We start from the raw sequence: 7,670 nt of genomic DNA, 5'->3' as shown, positions 1-7,670 counted from the left end.
TAAAATACACTTTGTCTTCCCAAGACACCTTCCAAACAGTGAATTCTGCCCCTTCTCTCCTCCATTTAGTCACCATCACAAACGTTGCTCACCTTGAATACATGAAGCGGCCTCATCCTGAATCAGGTTGGTGTTGTGTACTCAGACTGGCATTGGCTCTCCAGGGTCACAGGCAGAGGTCTTTCACATCGCTGATCCTCAACTGGAGATTCCAGGGATCGAAACTGGGCTCTTCTTGATGCCAGACCTCTCCCCATCTTCTCTCTGATCTTCCCCGCTGTTTTTCTTCCAGCCTATTCAGAAAATAAGGAGGTGCATATAAGAAAATGGAGGTGGAAGCCACTAGAGGGGGGGGGGAGTATGCACAAAGGAAGAGAAGAAAGAATACCATTTATCATGCTTTTCACAAAGTGACCTTGGGCTTGCTTTTGAAAGGCAGAGGTTATTTCACTTTCTTTGCAAGAAGTGGTTTGGTTTGCAATGGAGATTTCCCAGACGTCTTCCATAGCACACAGAATAGAAGCCTAGAAGCCAACAGGGACTGTCTGTCAATTAAACAGCCACATGAAAGAGGGGTGGAAAGCAATAATTTCAACATTTTAAGACATCCCCAGTATTCAATTCAATATTCTACACGGGCATTTTAAAACAATACATTTTCAGGTGATTTTTATGTGGCTCAGCTGTTGAACTTGTATATTATAAGGACCTTAAAGAACAAAGAGTTCTCCCCTACTATAGCTGGGTTAGAAACCTGATTCTCTTGAGAGTAACAAGGCCATTTGGGAACTGAACCTTGTCTGGGCCAAATTTTTAAAAAATAATCCTTGGACAAAAACAAACAAACAAAAGTGTGGGCTTCATTCAAAAGCATTTTCAGCTAAGGGATCTTACCTGCAAGGAGTCTTTCCGGAGTCCTTGGTGGTGTGCTGATGGGAGGGTTGCCAGCTACCTGGAGAAACAATGTCCTTTAACAGAGGCTGGGGTTTATGTGACCTCCATGCCAAGAAAAGCTCACTTGCCCATTTCTTCCTCTTAAGCTTGTCTGAAAGTAACAATGTATTTTATCCAGGTCTGCTGGCACCCCTGCTTGCCACACCGCCACTTAGAAGACACGGTTCTGATGTTTTGACCCACTCTAAGACACCTTTGCATTTGCCTGCTGAGCAGCCACAACCTCAGATACTACTTCCAAAATAACACATTATGTGCGTATGTATGTGAGTAATAAGAAATCCCACACTGTGGAAGTCCCATAATCAGCTAAATTTATGACATACTAAATGCACAGGAGTGCCATTCAAGGAGGAAAGGAAAAGTTCCACCCTAGATTTTCCAGCAGGACTGGGAGAAATGTCCTGTCCTTTAAGTAAAAGCATAGGACTTAAGCTACAGATATACAACTGGATTCATACATTGGAGGAAGCCATCAGGAAAGAAAGGGTTGAAATGTGTCAATAAATACATACTTATAAACATAAAAACTCATCCTAAAAAGGCACTCATCCACTCAACTCTGAGGAGTTTTTGATTTCTCTATAATCTTAGTTAAGGTGCCTCTAGACTCCTGTTTTATTTTACCCCTTTTCTGAAATTCTCCATTAGAGAAGAAGACTCAGCCATTGTAGTTCTAGTTCTTTTGGACACTTTTTCACCTCCAATGTGTGCCACAGATGGAGTTCTGTCTTTATGTAGCAACTGAAGTTATGGAGAGAGGAGAATGTCAAGAGGGAGATGGCAGGAAGAACTGCAGTGCTGAATCACTTCACTGGGGGATTTAAAGATATGCCATCTAAATTTCCATCCAAAATGTCAACCTTTTTTGCTCCTCCAATGAAACAGCCGGTATCATATGCATGCCTTATGGTTATGATTTTCTATAAGGTACAGGTTATGCAGACAGCTTTCTTTCTTTCTTTCTTTCTTTCTTTCTTTCTTTCTTTCTTTCTTTCTTTCTTTCTTTCTTTCTTTCTTTCTTTCTTTCTTTCTTTTGCTACCCCTCTGTAGCAACAATCTCGAGGTGTATGACAATAGTTAAAACTTCATACTGAAATATAAGCCATTTACATTTTGAGCCAGATCAATTAAAAGAAAAGAAAAACATGCCCCATCATTAAAAATCCAGGGGACAGGTGGATGGAAAAAGTTCACAGCCTAGGCTTGGATGGCAGGAGGTGCATATAACAATAAGTGGCCCATTCAGATGTCAGTAAGTGTTGGTGTCGGCTTCAACCATAGGCCTGGCGGAAGAGGGACATTTCGCAGGCCCTTCAGAACTTTGAAAACGCTGAAAGGGCCAAGATCTCTGCTGGCAACTCATTCCACCAGTCTGGAGCAAGGTTCGAAAAGGCCTTGGCTCTGGTTGAGGCTAAGCAAACTTCTCTGGGGCCAGGGACCACCAGCAGGTTAGAGCTGGCAGAGTGGAACACTCTTCAAGGGATATATTCAGGGAGTAGTTCCTGAGATACACAGGTTCCAAACCATGTACAACCTTAAAGGTTAAAAACAATACCTTAAACCCAATCCAAAACTCAACCGGAAACCAGTGCAGCTGCTGGAAAACAGGATGAATGTAAGCTCTCCATGGGGTCCTTGTAAATACTTGGGCAGCCACATTCTGGACCAGTTGTAATTTCTGGATCAGAGTCAAGGGTAGGCCTGCATACAGTGAGTTACAGTAATCTTGACTAGGGGTAACTATCACATAGATCACTGTGGCAAGGTGTTCTGGGTCCAGGTAGAACACTAAGAGTATCACCTGGGATAGGTGGGAAAATGTCTGACAAGCTACTTTTGTGACCTGCGCCCCCATGGAAAAGGAGGCATCGAGGGTCACCCCCAGATTCCTGTTCAGCTTGCTACTGCACCCCATCAAGGCAGGGGAGGCACACTTTCTCTTCCGGTCCCTTCCTTCCCAGCCATAGGACATCTGTCTTCATGGGATTAAGAGCTTCAGGCAGCTTTGCTGGAGCTACGCTGTCACAGCTCCCAGTTACCTGTCCAAGGAGACAGGTGGAATGTTCAGTGAGAGGGTGCATAAAGATGTTGAACAGTATCAGGGAAAGCATTTTGCCCTGCGGCACTCCACACTGGAGTTGGCAGTGGCACGATTGTTCTTCCCTCTGTCCCTCTGTCCCTGACATTTAAAGTAGGTCATATATTTATCCTTTAAGAAAATCAAAATCCTACAATAGCTCCTTCCTGCATTCCTGAATTCATTCCTACACACAGCCTTAGAATCATGGAATCATAGCATAGAATCATGGAGTTGGAAGGGTCATCTATTCTCACCCCCCTGCAGAATATAGGAAACGCCCAGCTACTTCCTCAGCAGAAATGATAGCGTGCCGCTAAAACCTTCTCTAAATAAATACAAGAGGAGCAGAGAAGTTCCAACCCAACTCTGAGATAGAAATTCCTAAAAGTGTCCCCTCCAGGGTGTAAATTAAACAGCTTGCTATTATAGGGAGGTGTAAATTAAGTAATTGACAATTTACTAAACTTGTATGCTACATACACAGAAGGGGACATTTTAAACAATACACTTAAACTACCTATTTTACCACATACTTTTAGCCACGTTGACTAAATGGAACCATCATGTTAGACACAATAACCCTGTAAATGCTGGTGCTTAGAGGAAAGAACACCAAAGTGAAACCTTGAAGAAGGGGGGTAGATTAAATTGACTACTGAGTGAAAAAAGTTTCTGGATTATCCATGCTCTTATGTTTTTCTATGTCAATAGCTCTAAAAAATCAATGGAAGAGGGGAAATTCCACACAAAAGCACTCTCAGAAAACCAGGTAACCAGCAACCAGAAAGCTAACTGCATGCGGAAAGTAGAAAAATTGATGCAGAATCACAAAGAAAATCTGAAGAACATGCATGATGAAAGAAAGGGAAAATGGATGTGCATAATTAGCTTCAAATAAAAAATCTCAATTTAGCCATGAATCTCATTAGAGCAATCTCTTGCTCTCAGCTTCACCTACCTCTGAGGGGCATCTTAAAAGCGAAATGGAGAACCGTGGATGATGTCTGAGTTCCTTGGAGGAAGAGTGATCTAAAATTGCCATAGATATAAGAGAACTTTAGTGTGGTTACATTCAGATGATTGTGTCAAAATTCTTTTTTACTGTGTTTTGTTGAGCTGTATGAGACAGGTGTCCTAGCATTTGTCCCCTTTTCAGAAATAAAGTTGGGCACAAGTGCATCCCACCTTTCATGAGTACAGAATAAGCTTCACGTAGCCTCACTGTGTGGGAAGTGATCTGGCCCTAGAGACGGTTCTTGGATCTATTCTCACCTGCGGCTCAACGAATTATGGGTGTACTTTTAATCAGTCATTGATAAGCCCAGAAGCTTCCTTCTGGTTATTGCATTACAGCACTCCTTAGGAAGTCACATCATGTCACAGTTTTAGAAGCTGAAAGTCCCTCCGAGCAGCAGAATTAGCATGTCCAGTGACTGCAAAGCAGATGGATGGGTTGCCTCGAGTGAAATGCCGGGAACTTCAGATCAAGGTGAACAGAGATATATGAAACCAAGGCAGGACGAGGGAAGTTTTTCTCCAGTGAATCATTCTTAAAAGCATGAGACCAGTTTGTATTCTGTTGACACTTTACAAAAAAAGGGGGGGGGGGATATCTTGACTTTGAAGCCAAAGAATTCAGATGCATAGATAATAATTAACTCTCTGGACAGCAATCCGAAAGGATTTCATCCTCCTCTCAATGCAATTAACATGTATCCATATGTATTTGAAGAGTCCCTTTCTGTGGTCATCAACCCTGATTTCTGTTGTTGACCTTCATTAACATGCTGTACACAGCTGAGTTTCTGCAAAAACCAACACACCCAGTGTGGTGCAGCAAAGCCTTGTATTTGTGTGAGTTATCCTTGATTACTTGCCTTGCTTTGTTTCACAGCAATTGATGTGTGCAGATTAATTTTTAAGTTTTTTTTTTCAATCCCTTTGTTGGAACCTTGAGGGAAGATATAGCTGCAGCTGAGGACATGCGGGAATAATCGAATGATTCCCCTGTTTTGCCTGCTCACCAGCTGTTCTCAGGAAGCTGCAGCTGGGGTGAAGCATCTGGACCACGAACTCAGTGGAACTGTCTCACGGAACTCAGTGGGACGTATCTCTGAGCCAACGTATTTAGGATCGGACTGCAAAACAGGAGCAATTCCCTCCATTCCCCCATGCACCTGCTTTCCACAGAGAGTGCCAACAAAAGAAGGCAGGGAATGAGGAACAAAAAGAACCCAACAAATTGTAGACGGAATGGTGCCGAGACCATATATTTCCCCCTAACATCTGTTTTCCCACTTCAGCTCAGGCTCTCAAGCCACTTTCCCAATGTCTGCCAGGCTACTCACAATGCAGTTGCAGAGAGTTAATCTGAAATAGAAAAAAAGAGAGAGGTGTGTTGGTCCTGGCTACTGTAAGGTAAAGGTATCCTCTGTGCAAGCACCGAGTCATGTCTGACCCTTGGGGTGATGCCCTCTAGTGTTTTCATGGCAGACTCAATACGGGGTGGTTTGCCAGTGCCTTCCCCAGTCATTACCATTTACCCCCCAGCAAGCTGGGTACTCATTTTACTGACCTCAGAAGAATGGAAGGCTGAGTCAACCTTGAGCCGGCTGCTGGGATCAAACTCCCAGCCTCATGGGCAGAGCTTTCAGACTGCATGAGTGCTGCCTTACCACTCTGCACCACAAGAGGCTCATCCTGGCTACTGTATTCTGCATCAATCACAGTTTTTGAGCTACCATTTGGGGCAGTTCCATGTAAAGCATATGAGGTTGTCAAAATACAAGGTTACCAAGATATGGTCCCAACAGATGTTGGGAACCAAGGAAATTTCAGCAGTGAACTTGGGCTTGAAATGCATTTCTTTTATTTATAATATTTTTATCCTGCTATTCCTTCATGGGACTCAGGGCAGCATCTCTGACTCTTCATTTTATCCTTACAGTTACCCCGTGGGATAGGTGAATCTGGGAGAATATCGCTGTACCAAGATCATCTACTGAGTTTCATTTAAAACCATTTAAGGCCCAAGACTCATATTTTTCAAGGACTGTCTCCTTCTGTATGTCACCCAAAGTCCTGCAAATAGCAAGTTACAGAAGCCCAGTCTCAAGGTGGCTGTCTCAAGGTGGCCCATCCTCCAGCATTCCCTCCTTGCCAGGAAAAGTCTCAGCTGCCTGGTTCCTGCCCATCATAATCACTGAAATGCTTTTAAGGTATGTTGAAAGTGCATTATAGTAGGTTAAACTTCTCTACAACCTTATATATAAAATTCCTTATTCAGAGTAGTGAATGTTGTTAAAGGGTTACAGCTATTTGATCATTATACGTATGATCAGAACCACTGTGGGACTATCTGGTCAACATTCATGTGTTTAGGAAAAAGGAGTTCTTATTGTCCACTTTCTAACATGTCTGATTCAAAGGTCCAGGCAGGTCAGGACACTGCAGAGTAAATTAACAGTAGGATGTGGGGAAACTATTTAAAACCATGAAAACTGAGCACATTCTTTGTGTCTGCTTTGATTGTGGGAAATATGGGGCAAGCACCCACACTAAAGGGGCTGTATTCAGGAACAGTTTCTGAAGAACTAGTTCATGGACTGCAAGGCAAAGTGAAAACTAATAAATCTACAGGTCAGGATGATATATCTACAGAATTCTCTAAGGAACTCAAATGTGACATGGATGATCTACTAACAAGAATAAGTAATTTGTTACTAAAAGAACTAGAAAGTAACAAATGTTACACTGAGTTTTAAAAAGGATATGGAGGGGTCCAGGGAATTACAGGCCAGTTATAACATCTGTTCCAGGTAAATTTTTAGGAAGTGTTATTAAAAGTAGAATTATTAAGCACGTAGAGAAACAAAGCCTGCTGAGGTAAAATCAACATGTCTACTGAAAGAGTTCTTAGAGCAGTTCACAAGCACAGAGATTTTTTAAAAAATTGCTGTGCATAATCACCATTTCTCCCCATTTGGTGATACAAAGGGCCTTACATCATTCACCTCTTTTCTGTTTTATCATCACAACAAACCTGTGAGTAGGTAGGTCAGTCCAAGAGTGTGTGAGTGGCTTAACCCAAGGTTACCCAGCCAGAGAGCCAGTTTGGTGTAGTGGTTAGGAGTGCAGACTTCTAACTGGCATGCCGGGTTCAATTCTGCGCTCCCCCACATGCAGCCAGCTGGGTGACCTTGAGCTTGCCCCAGCACTAATAAACCTATCCTGACTGAGTAGTGATATCAGGGCTCTCTCAGCCTCAGCCACCTCACAGGGTGCCTGTTGTGGGGAGAGGAAAGGGAAGGCGATTGTAAGCCGCTTTGAGCCTCCTTCGGGTAGAGAAAAGCAGCACATAAGAACCAACTCTTCTTCTTCTTCTTCTTCTTCTTCTTCTTTTTCTTCTTCTTCTTCTTCTTCTTCTTCTTCTTCTTCTTCTTCTTCTTCTTCTTCTTCTAGCTTTCATTCAGGAGCTAGAATTTTAACCTGACTCCCTAATATCTTAGTCTGCCTCTTTAGCCAATGCACATCACTATACTACACTACAATATGGTGGTTTTCACAGGTTGGTCTAGTAGATATTAGATACAGTCTTCCAAAAGGGTAAAGAATCCTTAGCAATCTTAACAGT

General features: G+C 42.8%; 1 long non-coding RNA gene across 1 annotated transcript; it reads right to left on the bottom strand.

Moving 5' to 3' along the window:
* Positions 1–248: 248 nt before the first annotated feature.
* Positions 249–4,050, bottom strand: LOC143819903 (uncharacterized). The gene is made up of 3 exons (XR_013225143.1): positions 3,996–4,050; positions 895–952; positions 249–293 (listed from the first exon to the last, which is right to left on the bottom strand). It is a non-coding gene; the product is annotated as an uncharacterized LOC143819903 (long non-coding RNA).
* Positions 4,051–7,670: the final 3,620 nt, after the last annotated feature.

This window comes from Paroedura picta, chromosome 10 (genome assembly GCF_049243985.1).
Source record: "Paroedura picta isolate Pp20150507F chromosome 10, Ppicta_v3.0, whole genome shotgun sequence".
Taxonomy (NCBI): Eukaryota; Metazoa; Chordata; class Lepidosauria; order Squamata; family Gekkonidae; genus Paroedura; species Paroedura picta.
The sequence above is the reverse complement of the archived record's forward strand: the minus strand, read 5'-3'. Positions and strand labels throughout refer to the sequence as shown.